Source organism: Oxyura jamaicensis, chromosome Z (assembly GCF_011077185.1).
Source record: "Oxyura jamaicensis isolate SHBP4307 breed ruddy duck chromosome Z, BPBGC_Ojam_1.0, whole genome shotgun sequence".
Taxonomy (NCBI): domain Eukaryota; kingdom Metazoa; phylum Chordata; class Aves; order Anseriformes; family Anatidae; genus Oxyura; species Oxyura jamaicensis.
This window is the reverse complement of record NC_048926.1, coordinates 34764738-34789929: the sequence shown is the minus strand read 5'-3', so window position 1 is coordinate 34789929 and position 25192 is coordinate 34764738. Positions and strand designations below refer to the sequence as shown.

Genomic DNA, 25192 nt, shown 5'->3' with positions numbered 1-25192 from the left:
TGGCCCCTATTGTTTCAGTGACTGTCACCTTTAAGAACTGTCTTTATCTTAAGCTTGTCCAACAATTCGTGCAACCTCTATTTCTTGTCTCTGAGTTCTGTTAGGTGTTTGGCTAATACAGGAAATGGTTCTCCAGCATAATCTACATGCCACTCCACACTGCAGCTTACCCACACCACTCCTGGGCCTCTTCCTGAACCCTTTCAATTTCTTAGCTTCTCTTGGTCTGTGGGACAGTAGTGGGCAGTTTTACAGCAGGCTCAGTGTCAGGCTTACTGGCATAGACAGCACAACTCTCTTTGCTCATGACAACCACAATCCACTCTTGTTTTTTCTTTTTCCATGATAGAGTCGTTCAACTACGAGACCACCTTTAACAAACAGTCATGAAAATGTATATTGTTTTCATCCAGCCTGGCTATACCAAATGACAAACTCCACTATTTACTTTTCCTCAATTCCAGCAGAATGAGCAGCCATTTGTCAGCAACAGTAATGATCATTGCTTGGGGAAATGCTAAACAGCATAAAGCCAGGTCAAACATCTGCAGCCTGAGAAAAAGAGGCATTTATAATTACCTTTCTGAGACCTGTCTCTTATCCCTTATCTGCGTGCAATGTTGATTTGATATTAGGCTTTCAACCAAATAGCATGTTAATACAAAACAAAATGTAGCAGATTTTCAAGCTTATTGCCTCAACATGCTCATTTTATCAAAGAACATTTTAAAATGTCACAAATGCACTAGTTATTTCCCCACACCTATTCCCCTAACCCATGCTGACTGCTGTTAAAAAAATCATCATCCTTTTATTTAGGGCCTATGCTGATTTTCCATTATTTTATGTCACTGTTATTCAAAACAGAAAGCTTTGTGGCCCCTTTGTATTCTGGCCCAGTATTTGCTTTACTTATGTCTCTTAGAATGGTTATGAGATGTGTTAGGGAAATATGTCAATGCTGATGCCTCAGAGAACTTCTTCATTTTGTTTTAAATTCTCTGGTGTAAGTTCTCTCAATCAGATAATTAAAGAGTTTGATTTTCAAATATGTTTCTTAACATCATCTTTCATTACTTCTGGAACTGAAAAGTATTTAACATCAGGGACTTATATCAGATCTGTGACAAAGATCATTATTGAGTTGTCAGGTCTTCTTCAATATCAATAGTAACTGTATCAACTGGTAATGGGTCACTGTTGACTTGCTTTCTTTCTCCACATGCTTTGTCTATGGACTTCTCTTTGTGAGCTTTTGCTTCCCTCTTCAAATTTGTGTGGTGTTTTTGTTTTTGTTTTCCTGCCTTTAACTCATGTTCACCATTGCTATTTTCTATTTTTCTCCTAATTTTTATATCTTTGGCAAAACAGAAATGTTTGCTTTCAACTCTATGCCTGATGTTTAAGAAAAAAAAAAATAGTAATAATTTCAAAACCTTAATGATTTCACTCAGAACCATTTTCAGCTTTGTGAAATAGGCCCTTTAACATCCTTCTGTATATGTATTGCTGTTTCAGACTATGTTATGTTTGTACTTAACGAATGTACTTAGGTCAAGACAATTCAGATTTTAAAAACTACTAGTTACAAGTTCTAAGATCATTTTCTCTTTTTCAAGGTGAAGTCTAGCATAAAGTGCTTGGGAGTAGCACACAGCAAGTTAGAAAATCAATATGTACAATTTTCAGAAATTACAAAAGCAGTCTGTGGGACATAGGCAGCATGTGTCACCTGGACTGAAGTCCTGCACAAGGTACCCATCTATTGAAAACTATGAGTTACTCTGCTGAAATGCATTTTCAGCTGCTAGGGCAGTGAGTGTGCAACGCAGTTGGTGGCTGTGCTGTGGCATGGTAGCTGCAGAACATGTGAAGAAGAGAACAGTGAACAAGAGAACAGTAAAGAAAACAATCTCTAAAAATAAGGAAAAATAACAAAATTGTTATAAAATATAATTAGAAAATGAATGAGATTTTATTAAAAACTTAAGGAAGAACTGATTTTCAACGGGAAAATAGATTCTGTAGTATTTTAAAAATTCTGCCTAACAATAATATTCACCTGAGCTGGTATGTTCATCTGTTTATAGATGCAAATATACATATCACGCTACAGCTACTCTGAAAACAGTCAAAAATGTTTCAAGCTTGTAAGCTCTACTTATTTGGGGGGAAGGGGGAGGGGGTGCAGATTTTCAAATGCACAAATGCAGTGCATAGCACTGTTGTTATATACCCAAGAAGAGCTGCAAGCAGGTGAGAAAATCTGGCAGACTTTTTTTTCTTTTTCTTTTTCTATGGGGAAAAAGGAGCGTGGATACTTATTAAATGGATTAGGCCTTCTGAAAACATGTTTTGGAATATGGAAGATACTGGAGACTGACAATGATGACACCCTTCATTGGCTACAAAGTTAGCAAAAACTTGAATGCCTAATTCAAACACCTTAAATAGATATTAGCAATCAAGTGAAACATTAGAAGCGTACTGAAATAAAGTCTCTGAAGTTAAGGCCTAGTGAATCCCAAACACAAACTTTGCTAGACACTGAGTGTTTTGCTAACACAGAAAATTTAAAGGTCTAGATATACTTTAAAGTCAATTTGCACTGAAACTTGGTAATTAGATGAGAACAGATCATAGAATCATGTAATCATAGAATCATAGAGTGCCTTGGGTTGTAAGGGATCTTAAAGATCACCTGGTTCCAACTCCCCTGCCATGGGCAGGGATGCCACCCATCAGATCAGGTTGCTCAAAGCCCCATTCAACCTGGCCTTGAACACCTCCAGGGATGGGAAATCCACAGCTCCTCTGGGCTACCTGTTCCAGTGCCTCACTGCCATCTGTGTAAAGTTTCCTGCTAATATCTAATCTAAAGTTTCCTGCTAATGTCTAATCAAAAGTTCCCCTCTTTTAGTTTAAAACCTTTAAAACCTTGTCCTATCACTATCTGTCTGTGTATAAAGTCACTCTCCATCTTTGTTATTAGTCCCCTTTAAGTACTGAAAGGCTGCAATAAGGTCTCCCTGAAGCCTCCTCTTCTCCAGGCTTAACATTCCCAGCTCTCTCATCCTGTCTTCATAAGAGAGGTGCTCCAAGCCCCCGATCATCTTTCTGACCTCCCCTGTGCACATTGTTCCAGTGCTGGGAGCCCCTGCCCTGGACGCAGCACTCCAGGTGGGGCTCACAAGGGCAGAGCAGAGGGCCACAATCCCCTCCCTCCCCTGCTGGCCACCGCTCTGTTGATGCAGCCCAGGACGCAGTTGGCCTTTTGCGCTGCAAATGAACACTGGTGGCTCACGTCAAGCTTATTATCCACCAGAACCCCTAAGTCCTTCTCTGCAGGGCTGCTCTCAGGGTGTTCTCCCAGTCTGTGCCTATGTCTGGGAATGCCCAAATCCAAGGTGCAGCACTTCCCACTTGGCCTTGTTACGCTCATGAGGTTCACATGGGCCCACTTCTCCAGTCTCCCCAGGTCCTTTTGGATGACATCCCTTCCTTCTGTTGTATCAGCTGCACCACTCAGCCTGGTGTCATCTGCAAACTTGCTGAGGATGCACTTGATTCCATTGTCTATGTCACTGATAAAGATATTAAACAGCACCGGTCCCAGGACAGACCCCTGAGGGACACCACTTGTTACCAGCTCGAGCCTGGACATAAAGACAGTGACCACAATGCTGTGGGTGCAATCATCCAGCCAATTCCTTATCCTCTGAAAGGTCCACCATTAAAATCCATCTCTCTCCAATTTGGAGATCAGGATGTCATGTGGGACCATGTCAAAGGCCCTACAGAAGTCCAGGTGGATGACATTGGTTGGTATTCCCTTGTCTGCTGATTCTGTCACTCCATCACAGAAGGCCACCAGATTGGTCAGACACAATTTACCCTTGGTGAAGCCTTGCTGGCTGTTTTGGATCACCTCCTGATATTGCATGTGCCTTGACATTGCTTCCAGGAGGATCTGTTCCTTGATCAAACACATGCACTTATGCATTTGCATAAGGTATTTATTGTACCTATGGGTTATGAACTACAAGAACCAGGAAATAAAGAGCCATAGCAAACTTCAAACAGAAAAAGAAAAAGAAAAAAAAAAAAAGGACTATTAATCATAATTATAGTAAATGCTATAAGTAAATGTATAAGTAAATCACTGAATTAATCTACAGACAGACAATGTCATCACTTTTCCAAAACTCCTTTTGTATCTTATGAGTGGAAATGACAAAGGGAAGGCTTCATTAGTGACCTAGCAGTTAGAGGCAGACAGAGCAATGTTTGAGGGAGACGAAATCCCACATGTATGTTACAGGCAATGAGCAGAGGTGCACTATTCTCAGAAAAGACCTGCTCTCACCAGACACATTGATGCACCTCATTGCTTCTGCTGAAAAAAAAAAAAAAAAAAAAAAAAAAAAAAAAAAAGAATTTGTTATCACCGTAAAGCATGATGGTGTTTTGGTTTGCCGGCATTGTTTCCAAGGTGGTTTCAGGCTAGCCTCCCTCCAGTTTGGAGGTTTAGCACCAGGTGTCCTCTTCCCGTCAATATTGACTAGAGAGTACATGCATTTCACATTAAAAAAAATAAAGACATTACCACAAAGAGAGTATGGGATGACTGTATGTCACCCAGACAGCAACATCACCAAGCTTTTCCTCAGGACTGAGCTCTGGGGGATGCTGTGGAGCCAGCAGGGTGCAGGGACCAGCTCCTCATACCAGATTAGCAGTGGAGAGGTTGGATACTGGTAACTTCACACAAAGAAACTTAACATTATGTCCCAGCATCAGGTGTGGTCCTGGAGCTGCTGAGCTTGTTTCAAGATCTAGTCCTTCCTGAGATCCCCATAAACCTTAAGACATCCTTGGTTTAGATCAAGGGAGACCCTTCTCTCTTAGCTTCAGTATTCTAAGATATATATAATGAATTTTCAACGAAAGCTGTCACCGGCTATCTATCTTAAGAAGATAAACATAGGAAAGGCTTTGCTGTAGTAAACCTCTAACTGAATCACCATTTCAAGGCAGGTACTATCTGTGCTGTAATATCCTCCTGCATTGTCCCTCAGGAGACTGGAACACTTAACAAAACAAATGAACAGCAATTTCTCATCTGGTAAGAACTCTCTGATGTCACACTCAAGAACTTGTTATGGGGCAAAAAGGGCAGCACACTTTATATGGGAAACTGAGAATTTCTTGTTAGTGTAATTAAAATCCTACAGAGTAACTAAGCAACAACAAACAGTTCTGACAAGTCCATCTAGGACAGTACTAATACTCATCTTCCAAATGATCTGATTAATACAGAGCAAATCTCCTTAAAAATAGGGTTTAATATCATTATGCAAAACTTCCAACTATCTTCCCCTTTCTCTGGTTTTATGCTCGCCTTTCCATGGCAGCACCAGTGTAACACGCTTCTACACTTCACCACCAACTGGTCTGGAACTCATGTTATGTCCTAATTTGCTCTATAGGGTATATTTAACACTTGTTGAATACCTGTTGCTTGTTACCCTTGTGGCTAGTTTTGCTCACGTCCCAGATCGGCATCTCTTTTAGCTGCTGGTGGTAAATTGTTTACGGCCCTGCAGTCTCCAGTACCAGCCGGCTCCCTCTCATATCACCTCATGCCCCTACACCTTTGTCCTGGATTCTGTGTCCCCTTTTCCAAAGCCTCTGCTGCCACACCATGCCTGCTTTTCCCTGCATGATGTCATTATGGTAGAGACATAAATTTTGAATCCTGAACAGAATAGCTATACTGTCTGTATAAAATTCTGGCTATTCTATGACTGTACAAAGATAAGCGAAAGAAAAACAAATTAGGTAACAGTCACCTGATCATTGGAAGAATTGCTGTTACAGCTAAATTAACTAAAACAAAACTCCAGGCAGGCCAAGAAGACCCCACACAGAGTCTGGCAAGCTTCAGTGCTGAAACCATGCACAGTTATTGCAAAGTCTACAGACTTTACTGGGCTACACAAAACTACTGAGAGTTTCTTGTCAAGAAAGGAAAAAAAAATACCCCAGAGGAAGAGGAATCGTTCCAACAAAATGTTCCATGTTAGTGTAATGGGAAAAGTAAACACATGAATGCGTTATCGGGAAAATAAAAGCTGAACTGGTGCTGACCTGGTTGCCATTCATGCTCTCTATGATGTGAACAAGCTTATTTGCAACAGGCAGCCCCCCTTCCACCCCAAGACACACATTCACACCCCACGCTTCAGGTTTTACTGCTATGCTTCCTGTGGCATATTAATGAGCAAAGCTAGAAATGCCTATAAACACACTTCTGAAACAGTGTTTATAGTGCAAGAGCATTCAGTTTCTACTGTACTAACACATTATGAAATAGATACCTCTTGAATGTGCTGCATATCGATCTGGAAGTGATGAAAATACTTAACACCTTTATAAAAGCCTCCTTTGGCTTAGAGGAGAAAGTGTCCATTTACAGTAGCCCTTGTTATCCCCCCAGTTTTATTTTGTTCTGCTCCATGCTTTGCAATGGCACTTGTCTTTTTCAGGGTTGAGCAGATGCAGAATGTAATATCATACATCAGCATATGTACAGCTTCAGAGATCACTGGTAGATACATATTTGCATTCCCATAACTTACAAATGCATACACTGTTATTTTTCTTTCAATTTTTCAGAAAGTTCCATATAATACTGAGTATAAATGGGATTGAACTCATGTACAAATGAGCAAACAAAAGTATCTTGGATGGAGATCCTTATAAGGTGGATTTTAGCCCATAGTAAATTGTTGTATTCAGATTTAAAAGCCTTCCGAATTGTAGATTTTAATTGCAATAGTGTAGCAGTGCACCTGATAGGAGCACTGCTAGAAGTCCTCTGTGGAGCAGGAGGAACAGTTAGAGAGAGACCACAAAGCTGCTGCAATACTCCACAACCCCTCATTCATACTTTTAACAACAGTTTTACAGTGAAAACTGAAAACAGTAAACAGCAGCTCAAAATTTCTACCAGCAGTATTAATACAGATGATGCTTGTAAAACCAATAGCATAAATCTTGCTCTTAGCACCATAGCACATGTTTAATTAATCAGGCCTACCACCCTCATTTGCCCTTCACTGGATTTCACTGATGATTACCCGGTGGAAAATTCAGCCCCTTAATGCAAACAATATCCTTTTTAACACTTTCTTTCCAGGGACCAGCTGTGGGGTGGCAGAGGCATCGTCAGTGACAGGGCCTGTGCTCTGTTCTGGTGTCCCAGCCACCCTTCCACCACTTAACCCTTCTTATTTGTTACAAAAACTTGCTTGCAAGGGCTTGCTTTCCTTCCTCTTCCACAGCAGCTTTTCCTTCAAGACCTCTTTTCTTTTCCTTTCAGCTTTAGCGGTAGTATTACAGCCAAATATTTGTGCATTCTGTGAATGTGAGGCAAGAGAGGTATTAAGTGCTAAGTTATTCTAATTTATTCTGCTAAAGAAATCATGTGAGGTAGCACAAAGCTGGCCTTGGTTTTGAATTTTAGGCCAGTCACAAGTTTTTCTTTTAAAGGACATCAGAATTTTATTTTCTTGTTGGTAGTCCTACCTAGGAACGAGAGACAAAAATCACCTAAGAAATGAAACCCTTGTAAATAAAATATAATTCAGAGACAGGAGAAGAATTTTCCTCTGGGTCATTATTAGTGAAACCCAGTGAGGGGATAACAAGGACACGAGACCTGATTAATTAAACATTTGCACTTACTGTGTGCAATTACAGTTTCAGGAATCCTCCCATGGACATCTGCTTGCACAGGGCTGGAGGAGCCACAGCAGAGGGCTCCGCGGGCACCTTGGGGAGAGCCCAGCATGGCAGCCCCATGGCCCCATCACCACACCACGCACCCAAGGCCTGACCACCCACCCATCACCAAGGCCTACAAACAGGCCCGGGGTAACGGCTACCAGCCCACCATCCCTAGGTGCATTGGCATTGACACCTGTGGGTTTTCCTGTTGGGGGTACATGTATTACGTGTCTTACATGCTGATCTACCTTACAGCTCTGCAGGATTTAATATGCAGGGGGTGAGGGGAGGTGTTTGGAAACATTTTTGGAAGGGCATCTGATCCTGTATCTGCAATTAAAGCCTTTAAAATAAAAATAATAATAATAATAATAAAGTTATGTTTTTTGTTTTGTTTTCTTTTGTTTTCTTTTGTTACTAATCAACTCATCTTGGATTTGCAACATTCTGCCAAAAAAAAAAAAAAACTGAGTTCCTGAAGCACAGCAAAACCTTGGTGTCAGCACTATTGGCTGGATGCTGTGGAGTTACTAATAGAGATAGTGTCAGCCTGCCTAAAATTTACTGTAGTAGAAACATTAAATTGTCATAACTCACATACAGCTCTGCAGTTCTCTCAGTCTCAACACATTTCCACCCTCGAAGGTGATGGCTAAATTCACATTTTGGGGATCCACTTCTCAAAGTGGGCTGGGACTGGTAGCACCCTGTTGCTACCTGCCCTGTTGCAGCCCTGTTGCTATAACCTGATCTCTCTTTTTGAGGAGTCTCAGAGCACCTCTGCCTGCCTCTTGGAGATGCTTCATCCAGCTCACCTGGGATGGTAAAGAGCACCTACCACAGAAGGACATTTCTCGAGCATCTCTGTAGAAATTGAGGTATTTGTGAGACAAAGATCAATATTTTAGTTAATTTCTCATCTTCCACTTACTGCTGTAGCTTGAGGTGTTTGGAAACATCCTATGTTACTAGAAGTGTGGCTGCTAGCCACAGTACCCCTGAGGGAAAGGAAGTATCTGAGGAAGTATCATGGAGAAAGAAAATATAATTTTATATTTTCATACTTTTATTATTATTACAGTGAATTTCAACTGATAATTATCTTTGTTTATTTTTTACAGCACTTGTAATTCTTCCCCCACATGTGTAAGAACAAATATTAAATCAGAACATTTCTGAAAAACCCAAAGTATACAGCATGAATAGCCTAGTTACAGAGGCTACTTCTTACATGATAGTTGAAAGGTGCAAGACATTTAACAGTGACAGAGACCTAAATGCACATGACAAGAAGGGAAAGAGAGAAAAAGAGTTGTACTGTTGAAAACTTCTGATGCATTTTCTGTTGTAAGAGGAATGTGTGTAAAAACCGTGCTAGCACAATCCTGCCAGGCACCGTAGGAGTCATCATCTTGTGCATGCAGATAGTAGAGTTGTATTCAGTGCCACAGAAATCTGACTGTCACAAGTCAAAAAGATGTGCTGAGTTTGCTCAACACAATTTTATAAACTTTGTACTGTTTGTTTTCCTTGCAGAAAAATACTCTCTGCCACAGTACTGCTTAATTCCTGCATTAAAAGATAATGCTTGTATCAGGTTAATGCCAGGTTTCCTTTTGGTATGTCTTCTTAAGCCCTCACTCCACATGACCAGTCCTGTCATCCTGCTACAAAAGGAACATGCATTGAACACCCATCATTTCTGCCCACCAATGCAGCTGGTGTCTGTGTGGGCTTAATAGACAGCAAAATACATTTTCCAGCCCCATAGAAGATAGAAACCTGCTGGACTGACAGCCCAGAATTGAAAGCCAAAAACAGAGCTGGATGTTTGGTTGAATCTTCAGACAGACAATCAATAGGTGTTCTGCATATCTGCAGGGACACATAGTGCCCATGAGCAAACCTGCAGGTTGTCTCCTTCTTTCCCTACTCTTCTCCCAGACAATAGCATCTATTCCTAGGGCTCTCTTCTTTCAAACTGCATGATGCCCAGTAAAAAAATTCAGCAGTTGTGATCACTGTTTTTTGTTTGGTTGGTTTTGCGTGGTTGTTTGTTTCTAAACCTCCTGTTTGGCTTTAGTGATTTGCTAGATTTCATTCTAATTAATCCTAATTATTCATTGCATTGGCCTGATAAGCTGCAGGCATATATCTTCAGCAAAAGTAAGATTTGAATACAATATGCCTAAGTGTCTCCAATGGGACAAGCTGCAGTATGTTTCCAGTACGGGGGGAGTTTGACAGATACTAGCAGCACAGGTCTCTTCTTAGCATGACAGAATGAGGAAACCAAACAAAAAGGAGAACTGGTGCCAATTCTGTAAGTGGATTTAAAGGGCAAGTAAAAGCACTTTGCTTACTTTCAAAAATATTTATTCAGTCATCATTTTCAGGCAGTTTATCATAAAAGCTAGATTACACATGTGTTTTCCACCCATGCCTCCAGACAGTCTTCACAAGAAACTAACTGAACTGGGAAAGATACAAGAGGAATGATGCTAGTTCCATCCTTTATACAACTACTTTTTTAAAAAGGGTGGAGAATTAACACATTTTACAGATTCTAACAGGGCTATGCCAGGAATGTGTCTCTCTGAACATGGCACCACTAAGGAAAAAGGGACTGTTTTCATGAGTAGAGTTGACAGAACTAAGTTGTGCATTTAATTTAGCTGTTAGTTTGCTATATTAATCTCTAAAGCCAGTTACAATTCATTTTTGATTGAAGCTGTCTTGGAAGAAAATATTGAATTTTCTTAGTTTGAAGGTTTCAACCATACATTACCACTGAAATAGGTGTAGTGTTTTGTTTTGTTTTGTTTTTAATGAGTGGAAAGTGTGTGAAATAACAATACACGCAAAACAAACAAACAAACAAACAAACAAATTAATGTGATTTGGTGTTTTGAAAGGAGAGCTAAGAACCTGGATCCCATAATTTTATTTTAAAATTTGTTCTTGACCAGACCAGTATTTGAGGCCAAACACTTAATCCTTCTGCTTCTCAGCTTATTTCTGTAAATAACAGGTTTTAATATTTCACTGCCTCCAGTGAAGTAGTAGACTCTTTAGATGAAAAGTACCAGGTGATATAAGTTGTTATAGCAAAAATATGGCAAACTTTCTCAATTTTCTCATGAAGTGGGATTGCTAATTTGTTAATTGATGCCTTTGGAAATAGAGGTCTGAGCATAGGCAGTATGAAGCTCCCCAGTCTGATACAACTTGACATATTACAGAGCAGTGCTAAGTACTGAAAACAGTGTGATAATCAACTTCCTCACTTTTTCAAGGAGCTTGGGCAAGAGAAACAGACAGAAATCTCCATAGTGATCCTACTCTGCAACTTTGCTATTGAGATCATTGGCTTTTCCAGAAACCATGCTGAATCTTATGTGAAAACAAACAGCAGGGAATCCTGAACAGCTTATAGACAGCCCATGTAGGAACCACGGCAGCATTTTTTTTTCTTAAACCTTGCACTGCACAGTGTTGCAATTGTCTGAGTGACGCAGTAGCAGAAATCAATCGAAAACTCCAATGAGAGCATCAGATAAGAATGAAGGTAAATGAAAAGATTGTGGATGACATAGCTGTGCTGTCTGAATAGTGATAGGAATAAATGAAGCAGCTAGCAGTTCTCAAAGGTGTCAGTCCATTTCAATTTCACCAATTCTAGAGCAATATTGCCCTGTAGAGGAGCGCCAGCACTTCAGAGGAGATGGGCAAGACACTAGCTAGCCAAGAAAGCCACCACCTCCTATCTGCAAAATACTCTGAATGCAAAAATGCATAAGGGCTTGACTAGAAAAGTTAATGGTTGAAGAAAGGATGATTTTGGCAAAAAGCACAGCCATCACAAATGTCAGTTAATCCTGACAAGTTGCCAAGTGGCAACTGCACCTCTGCTGCCCATGCAGGGCCTATGTTGTGGAGCTGGCCAAGCTGCAGCTCATTTTCTAGCATTTTGGGACACATCATTTTTGTTTACATTCAAAAATAACCAACCAAATTAGCTAATAAGCAAAGCTGAATCAATCTGATTTATGCATGTTGAGTTTCAATTAAATCTTTTTACTTAAGGAATCTGCTAAACTGTAGACGTCCTTTGTGTTTTCAGCTGATGGCAAGGACTGACCCATTTTCTCCTACTTTCTTTATTAGTTGTGCTGTTGACCTTTTCTGGTTGTGCAACACTCCATGACAGGATAGCCTTTCAATGTTAGTAAAAGGTAAGTATAGAGAAGACATGACAGACAATGGGGATTTATACATAAACTTCATACAAGCTGGGAACACCATGTAGTCACAAGACAGCCATTTTCTTCTATACTTTAAAATTTGCTTACAGAAATACGTTACCGAACCACTGATAAGGGCAGTGGGACCCATAAAAATAAGGGGGCGGAATAGTTGCGGTCTATTCATCTTAGTGTAGGGAGTTTTTTAGCTGAGACAAGTCCTTTAATACTTCTTCGGGCCATGCTTGCAACAGTCTTAAAATGAGCATGGAGAACTAACTTTCAGAGTCTCAAAAGAAAAGGAGTGCTGAGTATCAATACTACTTTCAGTAACAACAAGATCTACAGCACCTACTCACCCAAGGAGAGGACAAACACTGAGAATCGTTTGTTGCCTCAGTAACATCTCTTAAAGCACTGAGGACCCTAGTAGGTTCTTGTGCATCTGTCTTGGGTGTAAGGGTGTAATATAGGTCTTGGTGAAATAAAAGGCCAAAAATAACTGCTGACTTCAATAGGGCAGGATTTAACAGAAGAGGTACACCGCCTTAGTCTCTGTATGGTTTACTAGTCTTTCTTCCAAAGCACCACCCTTACATTCCGTTGTCAAAAAGACCATGCTGTCTCCATGCTTGCAGGTTTAATCCAAATATTTTATAACTGTGTCACATCTGGTTATCAACAGCTGATTGTCATTTTTTCTTCTTTGACTGTCTCTATAGAAGACATTTATTAGTGAGTAGGACCTGTCTTACCAGTCAACCCACCATGTGTTGCCTACTAAATCAGTAGGAAAACTCAGAACAAAAGTCATGCAGCAGAAAATATTGTTTGTTGCAGAACCCCTGAGCTGCAGAAAAAGAACCTTCTGAAGGTGATTTCTGCCTTACAAGACTTCAGACTTTTGAAGTACACTCAGTCTGGAATCAATTCAGGAATTTACAGATATGGGGTATCAGTCCTGTTTATTCACAATGATGAGAAGAGTTTAATTAATACAATGTATATTAGTCAATTCTTTGCTTTTAAACCTTACCTTTTGCCCATCAGCCAATCAATATGTATTTTAATCTTCTCCCCTTTTCAGACGTGGTTTTAACATCTCACAGAACAGAGTAACAGACTTCACAATCATTAATTGCTATTACCAGCCTTTTTATTTTCTGAACATCAGCAGTTTCTATAAATTCCACTTTTATCCATGTGTTATATTATCTGTTCTTATGCACCACTTATTTCAGAAGTCTTCATTAAAAAAAAAAAAAAAAAAAAAAAAAAAAACTACAGAGAGGTTCTATTAACTACTCAGAAGAAATAAATGCTTTAGACAATTAATTTCCTTACTACTCTGAGAATTTCCCCTATTTGACATGGAAAATTAATTAATTAATTAATTAAAATTAACTTGAGTTGCAGAGATACTTCCATACCTGTGTGCAAAACCTAAACTCTGGATGAGGAAAATATGGTCATTTTCTGTGGTGTCCCTCTGGAGTCTGACTTGGAACTGGTGTTGTTTGATAATTTTATCAGTGACATAGATGATGGGATTGAGTGCACCCTCAGCAAGTCTGCAGAGGACACCAAGCTGAGTGATGTGGTTGATACAACAGAAGGAAGGGATGCCAGCCAAAGGGACCTGGACAAGCTGGAGAAGTGCAACCATGTGAACCACATGAGGTTCAACAATTCCAAGTGGAAGGTGCTGCATCTGGGCCAGGGCAATCCCAGACATGAACAGCCTGGAAAACCTCTTGAGAGCTGCCCTGCAGAGAAGCACTTGGGTGTTCTGGTCGACAAAAAGCTTGACATGAGCCAGCAGTGCATGCTTGCAGCCCAGAAGGTCAACTGCATCCTGGGCTGCATCAACAGAGGGGTGGCCAGCAGGTGGAGGGAGGGGATTGTCCCCATCTGCTCCGTCCTTGTGAGGCCCCACCTGGAGTGCTGCCTGCAGATCTGAGTAACCCAAAACAAGAAAGATGTGGACCTTTTGGATCAAGTCTAGAGGACAGCTACAAAGATGATCAGAAGGCTGAAGCATCTCTCCACCTCTCACTGGAGCATCAGTGATGACTGGTATTCCTCAGGGGTCAGTACTGGGACCAGCACTGTTTAACATATTTGTCAGTGACATGGACATTGGGACTGAGTGCACTCTCAGCAAGTTCACCGATTAAACCAAGCTTGTGGTTTAGTTGACACTCTGGAGGGTACAGATGCCATCTAGAGGAACCTTGATGGACTTGAGAGCTTGGCCTATGTGAACCTCATGAAATCAACACGGCCAAATGCAAGGTCCTGTATCTGCGTAGGGGCAATGTGAAGCACAAAAACAGCCTGGATAGAAAATGGATTAAGAGCAGCCCTGAGGAGAAGGACCTTGGTCTGTTGGATGATGAGAACCTCAGCATGAGCCAGCATTGTGTGTGCCTGCAGCCCAGAAAGCCAGACATATCCTGGGCTGCATCAGAAGAAGATGGGCCAGCAGGGTGAGGGAGGTGATTCTCCCTCTCTGCTCTGCTCTCATGAGACCCCACCTTTGTTCAGCTCTGGAGCCCCCAGCACAAGAAGGACATAGAAGTATGAGTATAGAGGAGGGCCATGAGGATGATCAGAGAGCTGGAGCACCTCTCCTATGAAGACAAGATGAGAGAGTTGGGGCTATTCAGCCTGGAAAAGAGAAGGATCCAAGGAGACCTTATAGCAGCTTTCCAGTACCTAAAGAGGGCCTACAAGAAAGCTGGGGAGTGACTCTTTGTCAGGCAGTATAACAATAGCACAAGGGGGAATGGCTTTAAACTAAAAGAGGGGAGCTTTACATTAAATATAAGACTGATATTCTTTACACAGAGGGTGGTGAGGCACTGGAACAGGTTGCCCTGAGGAGCTGTGAATGCCCCATCCCTGGAAGTGTTCAAAGCCAGGCTGGATGAGGCTTTGAGCAACCTGGTCTGGTGGGAGGTGTCTCTGCACATGGCACGGAGGTTGGAACTGAGTGGTCTTTAGGGTCCCTTCCAACCTGACCCATTCTATGATTCTGTGATCTTATCCATGTGTATAAATACCTAACAGGAGGGACTGAAGATGAAGGAGCCAGACTCTTCTCAGTGGTGCCCAGTGATACATGAAATTCCAGCTGCAAATAAAAATACTTTTTTTTTTTTTTTAACAGTACATGTGGTGAAACACTGGTATATGTTGCCTAGAGAGGAAGCTGAGTCTTCATTGTTGGAGACTTTTCAAAACCCAACAGTGCTGGACAACCTGCTCTAATGACCTTGCTCTGAGCAGGTGACTCAGACTAGATAATAACAAGAGGTTCCTTCCAACCTAGGTGATTCTGTGTTTCGTAAAAACTTTCAGCCAGTGGCTTGCTTGTAGTAATTTGTTGCAACGGTTTATGAATTAGACGACTTTCTTCTGTGATCTGTGAGAATGATGACATCATTGGTGTGGTGCCAGCATGGAAGCAATCATAAGCAAGGAATAGCCCCTAAACAAGCCAAACACATGAATAAACAGGGCAAAGAAAATGTGTTAAAATGTTGCTATTCAGAACACAAAATAGTATCAGAAAAAGTGTGGCCAACAGGATTACGTACATCTTTGTTCCGCTGTCCTCAGCTGTGGTGAGGCCACACCTTGAATACTGTGTTCAGTTTTGGGCCCCTCACTGCAAGAAAGACATCAGGGTGCTGGAGCATGTCCAAAGAATGGCAATAAAACTGGTGAAGAGTCTAGAGAACAAGTCTTATGCAGAGTGGCTGAGGGAGCTGGGGTTGTTCAGTCCAGAGAAAAGGAGGTTCAGGGGAGATCTCATCATGCTCTACAACTACCTCAAAAGAGGATGTAGTAGGCTGGGGGTCAGTCTCTTCTCCCAAGGACCAAGTGATAAGACAAGAGGAAGTGGCCACGAGTTGCACCAAGGGAAGTTTAGATTGGATGTTAGGACAAATTTCTTCACTGAAAGGGTTGTGTGGCATTGGAACAGGCTGCCCAGGGAAGTGATTGAGTCACTAACCCTGGAGGTCTTCAAAAAACATGTAGATGTGAAACTTAGGGACATGGTTTAGTGGTAGACTTGGCAGTGCTAGGTAACAGTTGGACTTGATGATCATGCAGGTCTTTTCCAACCTAAGCGAGTCTATGATTCTAAGAAAATTGAGGTATCAGGTTTACAGACCAGTTCAGTTACCCGGTATTTCCGACAATAATTAAACTATTTCTAGCACATGACAATCCTAGAAATAATCAAAGTTGCACTATTTGGAACTACTTTCTTTCTTCCTTTTTTCTCACAGAGAACTCTTTCATTCTGGAAAAAGCAGGATTTTAACTGTGAAGTATATATATATTTATACGCATACATAGTATTATTATATGCATACATAGTAAGAGGAACCAAGCAGACATAAAGGAAAATGAAAAGTGCAATAAAATTAAATTAAATTAAATTAAATTAAATTAAATTAAAAAAAAAATAAAAAATAAGAAGAAGAAGCTTGTGGATGCCATGAAGAAAATTTGATCAGAAATCTTTCCTCAGGACTACAGCCCAGATTCCAGTCTGAAGTCATCCCAAGTAGCTCCACATATTTCAGTTTCATGATTTCATGTCCTTCAGATTTATATCTTTCTGAGACCATCAGGTTTATAGTATCTAAATTGGGTGTAAATTAGCCAACAGACAATGAACAAAGATGACTAGCAGCTGCTCAAAGAAATAAGTTTGTATTTGAGTAGCTCACGCGGTGAACTGTAACTACTCTGTGAACTTTGTAAGAGGTTCTTGCAGACTCAGACAGAGGTAGAAACCATTTCAGTTATTAAAAGAAACCAAGGCTTTTTGTGCAGCACCAAAAAGAGGAAACTCCTCCCTTTCAAATTATAAATCTTTATAGTGCAGTTCTTTCTGGCTAGGAGGAGGACTTCAGACACTTTTTCAAATAACCCCAACCGTTTAATCTGTACCCTTCAGGAAGTCAAGCTGTGTGTGTACGTGAGACAGAAACATTTTTGCTGAAATCAGAAGAATCTTATCTTCCTACTCAGCCTACTGTCAAGCTAGTTGCTACTGATAGGTAAAGGAACTTAATTTTCTTTTGCAGAGAATGGCGTCGTATGTAAATCTTTATTCTTTTGAAGTCGGGTCAGGACCTGTGACCACAGAAGACTACTGTAGGCAAATTCTCCTGAAAATTAAATGGACAGTAAATCCCTTAGCGTAGTAATTTAAATTTGTTTATGTAAAAAAAAAAAAAAAAAAAAAAAAAAACTTTGTTTTTTGCTTGCAGGAAAGCAGGTCTCAACCATTCATAAAAAGTCCTATTTATCACTTCCTTTTAAATTTAAAATTAGTGACAGTCCAAAGTCATTCAGTCAGGGTGTTCTCCCTTAGGTTTTAAGCAATTTGTTGAAACTCTGGCAAATCCAATATCCCAGTAGTAATGTTTATTGATTTTCCTACCTTTCCCCATGCAGTAATCAGCCAATCAACTAGGTACAGAAGTGAAAATCCAAACAACATAAGTATTTCACACATACTTATTGAGGACATTTAATGTATTTAGAATTGTGGAGATGAATGTTTCACATTGGAGAAAATATTCTTTGCCAGTAAATTAGGATATCTTCATGGACTGCAGGATATTAATACAGTAGAAATGACAATGAAATAACAATGCAGATAGGAAATATTTTTCCTCTGAGGATTTTTTTAAGGACTGTAGTAAAAATGGTTAGAAAATTTCACTTAGGAGAATTCACGTTCAGGCTCTTAGAGAAAGGGACTCCGTATGAAGAGTTTATTTGCTTCTCTGGCTTTTTTTTTTTTTTTTTTTTAAGGAGCAGTTGACATAAGAGATGACTTTTTTTTTTTTTTTTCTGACACAGAGACACAGACAGGATTTTATGCCCAAATACTAATCTATTGAGACCTTAAAGATCATTTAACTCTAGTCCCCCTGACATAGGCGGAGATGCCACCCACTAGATCAGGTTGGCCAAGGCCACATCCAACCTGGCCTTGAGCACCTCAAGGTACTGGGCATCCACAGCTTCTTCAGGCAACCTGTTCCAGTGCCTCACTACTCTTACAGTGAAGAATTTCCTCCTTATGTCTGATCTAAATCTACCCTCTTTTACTTTAAGACCATTTCCCCTTGTCCTATCATTATCTATGCAAGTAAAGAGTCCTCCATCTTTTTTATAAGACCCCTGTAAGTATTGAAAGGCTGAAATGAGGTCTCCCTAGAGCCTTCTCTTCTTCAGGCTGAACAGCCCCAACTCTCTCAGCCTTTCTTCATAAGAGAGGTGCTCCAGCCCTCTGAGCATCTTTGTAGCACTCCTCTGGACTCACTCTAACAGATCCAAACTTTTATTGTGCTGGGGCCCCAGACTTGGCACAGCACTCCAGGTAGGGCCTCACAAGGGCAGAGCAGAGGGGGACAATAACCTCCATCCAACTACTGACCACCCCTCTGCTGATGCAGCCCAGGATGCAGTTGGCCTTCTGGGCTGCAAGCACACACTGCTGGCTCATGTCAAGCTTTTCATCCACCAGAACCCCCAAGTACATTTCAGCAGGGCAGCTCCCAGTGTGTTCTTCTCCCAGTCTGTGTTCATGTCTGGGATTGCCCTGGCCCAGATGCAGCACCTTCCACTTGGAATTGTTGAACCTCATGCAGTTCCCATGGGCCCACTTTTCAAGCTTGTCCATGTCCTTTTGGATGGCTTCTCTTCCTTCTGCAGTATCGACTGCACCACTCAGCTTAGGGTCATCTTCAAACTTGCTGAGGATGCACTCAATTCTCATGCACTCAACATCTATGTCATTGATGAAGATACTGTAAAGCACGAGTCCCAGTACAGACCCCGGAGGGACACCATTCATCACAAGCCTCCACCTGAACATAGAACTATTGACTCCTACCCTCTGGGTATGGCCACTGAGACAATTCCTTATCCACCAGATGGTCCATTCTTCAAAGCCATATCTTTCCAGTTTAGGGATTAGGATGTTGTGTTGGACCTTGCCAAAGGCCTTACAGAATTCCAAGTAGATGACATTGATCAGTCTGCCATTGTTGACTGATGCAGTCACTCCATCACAGAAGGTCACCAGATTGGTCAGGTACAATTTGCCCTTGGTGAAGCCATGCTGGCTGTCCTGAATAAAATCCATGTCCTGCGTGTGACTTAATATTGCCTCCAGGAGGATCTGTTCCATGATCTTGCCAGGCACAGAGGTAAGGCTCACTGGTCTGTAGTTCCTCGTGTCCTCCTTTCTTCCCTTTTTAAAAATGGGAGTGATGTTTCCCTTTTTCCAGTCACTTGGGAGTTCTTCTGACTGCCAGAACTTTTCAAATATGATGGAGAGTGGCTTGGCAATTGCATCAGCCAATTCATTCAGAACCCTGGGGTGCATGTCATCAGGGCCTGTAGACTTATAGTTGTTGTGTGTCCTCTGAAGGTATCAAGGATGAGCAAGTCTTCTTTTCTTTCTGGTCTTCCACAATTAAAGCTGTTTCTCAATGGTCTCCATTTTTATTTTATTTCCCTAAATTAGGATGTCTATTAGAAAAATATTACCACAGTTTTTTTCCAAGTGTTTATTTTTTGTGCCTTTCTCCTTGGAGCTTTTTGATGAACTGACTAAAACTGCTTTGCAGTTAGCCTAAGAATATGATATTTTTCTCAGTCCTTCAAAAATGGGTTTATCTACAACACCAAAGAAAACTTCTTAGCTTGCTGGTAATCATTGAGTTTCCCCTTCTCTCGTACTAATAATTTCACATGTTCTGCCTTAGAGGCTCAAGAGTTCACCAAGCCTCTTGGTTCTACTTGCTTGCTTCTGGGTAAAATAGGAAGTTTAGCACAATGTGTACAATACATAGCAGCACAGAGTGATAAAGAAAACCACAAAGTGATAAAGAATACATTAAGTAACATAAAGTATAATGCCTTATTAACATGTTCAAAAAGCCAACATCCAGACGAAATGTTCATATACAAACAAATTGCATGTATAATTAGACTTAGCTACACAAGGTTTCTGCAAGTCTCTTTATGACTTCACCCCTCTGTATTGGTCAGTGTTTTTGCTGCCCAGTTTTAAATTTCTGGAAGATTAAAGGACTCCTTTTTATTTTGTTTTGTTTTGTCTTGTTTTTGGTTGGTTGGTTGGTTGATTGGCTTGTGTTTATTTTTTTTCCCTTGAGTCAGTGGCAGATAAAAGAATTTAGTCCTGTAGGTTAGAGCTCTATAGGCCCTGCCTGCTGAACTACACTGCTCTCTATAATATACAACAGGCTTAGTGTAGATCCTGGAAGAAAACATAGGTCTGCAAAACCACCAGTAATTCCTACTGTACAAACTTGCAAACTTGTTTCCAGGATGCAGAATTCTAATGACTTCCAGAAAGTATCCTGCAGTCATAAGAAAAATCCTGGAAAACACAGACCCCAAAACACAGAGCCCAAAAGCATAGCAAAAACCCTATGGGACTAGACAAGCAGCATGGAGACTACTTCAGCTGAAATAGAGAAGTTTATAGCAATTGTCCATATGAGGGCTGTTATTTTGGAAGAGTTATTCTACCATGTAAAAGCACAGTATGAAATTACACCACCGTTGTGCACACAAGCTCTTGTAAACTCAATAATATATATTGCTTCCCATACTCCTCTTCAAAACCTCTTGCTTGACTGTGACTCCACAATTTACAGTATTTTCTATACGTTGTGTACCATGCCAGTGTTTGTAACTAGTACTATTTCCCCATGACCGTTTTAGACCGGCATGCAAACTTAACATTGAGAAGTATACAGAGAAATAACATGATGTTATTTTTTCTAAACTTAGACAAAGACAAGATGAAAAGTCACTGGTTTGTCCTCAGGCCAGCTTACAAAAACTATTCAAAAGTGTTCCTACAACAAACCTTTCTGAAGTTGGCTTTGCACTCTTCAAGATACATTTACTAACTTATGTAACACACGCATCAAAAATCTTCAGATGAATTTATTTATCTAAAGACCCAACAGTTCTGTCTTATCAGTCCTCTCAGGAGGCAGCCTGAAAACATGTAGAAGGAAAAAAAAAAAAAAAAAAAAAAAAATCTAGTTCACATTTCCTGTCAGTGTATAATGAAAGTTGCCACCATTTAGACAGTATAGGATTCCTGCTCCAGCAGGGCAAGACTGTTCTGCCTTCTGAACTATTCTTCTATAGTAGCACGATATGTCAGCGTATACTTTGCTGAAGAGAACTTTCTGTCAACAATCAGTGTTTCATTGGCATTAATGTGCAGTAAAAGACAACGAAGCATGACTCAATTAAACCACCAAATACTGCATTTAAATAACATTAACCCCTGACATTTTAAAAGAACTGTGCAGGATTTTAACTGCATGACTCTCGTTAAGGTCAGTGCTTTAATACATACAGTTTCCCAACCCAAATGTCTGACATAAACTTGTATCAGTAAGCCAATTGAGAATAAAGCCTGAAACCAGAATGTATCTTTTACAGCAAACATATATTGCAAAGAAGATTTTTTCCCATACAATTGTTTATGGGAAAAAAAAAAAAAAAAAAAAAAAAGTTATTAACCTTCACATGGTGATCTTGGAGGTCTCTTCCAACCTAGACTATTCTGTGATTCTGTGATTCTGTGACATGGCACAGAGATAGGAAAGCACTTCATACTCAGTTCCTAATTCCCTTGTTTTTTGGACAACTACCTTGTGAATAAAGGATTTTGGAATAATTTAAAACATTTTTTTATTCATTAAAAATCTCAAATGCCATCAATATTATGGAATGAAGTATAGCCTTGGGTCTAAGCCTGTGTGCACCAGCAGAATCCTCCTCATTAGAAAGACCTTATGTACAGAGTCATGATGGTCTGGCAAATCAACATAGCATGCACTGGGAGCTACTGAAAGCTTTTGCCTGATTCATACAAATGTATCACTGCTATGCACGTGCCACATTCTTCCATCTAATGGCATTTTCCCAGAAAAGTGTAAAAGTGCTTAAGCCTTATTTAAAAGACTATTGTTCACAAGTACACAGTCTATGACACTTGTCACCAGGACTTTTAGTATCAGACCACTCCTGTAAATTGAACCATTCAGGCATTAACAAGTCAACAGTTAGTGCGGCTGCTATGGGTTAGCTATGTGCCATGCAAAAAGGAATGTAGATATGTTTATGTATCAAACATAATTGGCATGGCTGCCTTCATTTTGAACAACCTGTCCTGTTGTCATTATGCACTTGGAGGTTATAAATCTGTTTATCAAGAAAAAGAAAGGATACTTATATAGTAATTTGCATAATACTTGTGCTTTAAAATAATCCAATGTTCTTTATTTTTAATTAATTATTTTTATTTAATTAGTCAAAACAAAATCCAGCAACCTCTGAAGCTTTAATTAGGCACAGTAGAGCCATGAGAAGGCAATCTAATATCAGTAATGATTATTAGTAGTGTTTTGTTATGAAGAGACAAGAAGTAAAGCAGAGGTAGAAGTAGTGAACAAGAAGTGAAGAAAAATTGTTCAGGGAGTTTCCCTACTTACTGCTGAGTATCCAATGGAAACAATTTAGTTTTCAGACAGTTCTTCATATTTTTCTCTGTCCTTGTTCAATTTTATTTATCAGGTCACTGGACATCAGAAATGGCATACAAATATTCAGTTTCTTGTGTGTTACTGAAAGACTTGTTCATAAATTAAGAAACTTTTTTTTTTTTTTTTAACATTAGCATCCAACTACAATACATTAAATTATATAAACAGCACAAAATCCCTATATGATGCTCCCCATGTCAGCAATCAGATCTACATTAGCATGACAAAGAGCATGTCACCTTCCATCTCCCACTGATATGGAAGGTCCATTTACAGAGACCAAATGGAAAACCAAGTCTACATCTGTAAAATTAAAGTCACAGCAGAGGTAGATATCTACCAGGGTACATATTTATACAATTTTTAATCCAAAAATGTCATATATAAAGGAGACAAATAATTTTATTTTAATATATGCTAAGATCACTTTGAATTCCACTGGTTTAGGTGAATATTCAGCACAGAGGAAAGAAGACACTTAAATACTTTCTGAATAAATACTGGGGTAAATTTTGGGGCATACAAAGAGCATAATGTGAAAAGATTGTCCAACAAATACAATCTTCTGAAAACTAAAGCTGAATTAGGCAAAATCTACTAACTTTATACTGGGCAAGATGAAAGCTGAAAAGATAGGAAAGAATCTCCTGAAAGATCCTTGTTGTGAGTTTAAATTTCAAAGCCGACTAACAATGACGAGAGAAGCAGTGAGAAAGTTTGGTGTTCATCACCAGCAGTGGAAGAAAGCCATCCTTCACACAAAGATTTGTAACAAACTGTGATACTGCCAAAGGCTTCTTGGTATTTTTTCACCAAAAATAAACAACAACAGAAAACATCAAGAGAATTTAACTATTTTTTAGGTGCTAAATTTTAACACTGAACATGTGCACTTTGGTAACAATAAGAACACTGATAGCCTTTCAGGTACAGAATGACAGCAGTATGATCAGATGTGCAGTAAGTGACCAAATGATCCAAATGATCAAAGTGACACACAGATTATATAAAATAATGCATTTCATTTAATACAGGGCTTTCAAAGTGCTTGAGAGTTTCAAGAGGCCTTAAACATAAGAAGAAAAAAAAATGTAATCTGAGGGTGATTTTAAAATGAAACAAGTTGTTGAGAGAGATTTTGAAATCTCCACTCTTGCAGATATTTAAACCTGGCTGGACATGACCCTCAGCAACCTGTCGTAGCTAACCATGTTCTGAGACTACATGATCTCCAGAGGTGCCTTCCAACCACAAATTGCCTTCCAACCACAAATGTCCTTGATTAACTAGGTAAAGAGATCCAAAGTCCTTTCAAGTGGTGCGTGTGTGTGTGAGAGAGAGAGAGAGTTGAAAAGCTGTGCTGTGCTACTGCTCTAGCACTAATTGCTTACAGCATGTAGAGTGATAACGCAGTTAGTTCCAAACTCTTTCCTAATACACACAGAGAGTTGTAGTAACAACTGCAGAACTGCATATTGAAGGGAGGAAATCATATAATTTGCAGTCTCTTTTTAGAGTTGCTTGTTGGGAAAATAAATTAATACAAATTTTATTCTTAGACCTACCAGAAGGCAGATGTGTGGTCAATTATTTATCTCATGACTTTCCAATTAAAAAATAATAATAATAAACGGAGAATATTTTAATCCAGTCAAACACAGGCCTTCTTCTAAGTAAAACTGTTTGGTTGTTCTCACAGAATGATGTTAATGATGCAGTTGAGGTTCCTTAAGTGGAAGAAGTTCTCCTGAATTTCCAGGCCCAAACCATGCAGAGCTTTGAAAGTAAGGATCAAGGTCTGAACCTTTGCAATTATTGAAGCAAGCCAAAGAGAGCAGATTGTATAAAACAGTCATGATGCTCTTTTGGCAGCTACTGTTACCAAACTGTGCTGCCACATTCAACACAAGCAACACAATTTTCATTGTGTCCCCAAAAAACAGAACAAAATGCTTTGGTGGGATCATTTGTAGGCTACTAACAGGAGATCTTGCTGGCTGGATTTCTTCTATTCATTTGGACTTTATTACAAACTCCAATTTACCAGGTGCCTGAAAAGCAACATAGGAGTATTTGACTAATGATAATCCGGTTTACTATTCAAAAACTTCTTTCCAACATGGGAAAGAGGAGCTTCCCTTTACAAATGAGACATCTGACTTCCAAACAACACATATTTCAAAGTCTCTTCAAATCAGATGGGTTTAAGAAGTCTGTAACTTGCAGTTGGCCAATCAATATTTAAGCAGAGTGAATTAGGTAGAAGTCCTCTTGTTGATGAAACATATGAGCTAGTTCTTGTGAGAAATGATAGCTCACTAGATTAATCCTATTAATTGCACTCAGTTAACCATAGCTGCAGACTGTGTAAAATCATATGAACTTGATGCTTGGAGCTGTTAAAGTAACTTCAGGAGATCAGTCCTAGTGTCAGGATGAAGTTTAGTGTCTGCATGAAGTCTAACAAGGCTATGTGCCGGGTCCTGCACCTGGGGCGTAATAACCCCAAGCAGAGCTACA

At 39.9% G+C, this 25192-nt stretch overlaps 1 long non-coding RNA gene across 1 annotated transcript in view; it reads right to left on the bottom strand.

Annotated features, from left to right (window-relative positions):
• Positions 1-7885, bottom strand: part of LOC118156611 — a 21439-nt gene extending 13554 nt beyond the window's left edge. Inside the window, exons 1-2 of the long non-coding RNA XR_004746336.1 lie at positions 7750-7885; positions 7310-7421 (exon numbers count right to left, since the gene is read on the bottom strand). This is a non-coding gene — a long non-coding RNA (uncharacterized LOC118156611). The remainder of the gene's footprint in view (positions 1-7309; positions 7422-7749) is intronic.
• Positions 7886-25192: the final 17307 nt, after the last annotated feature.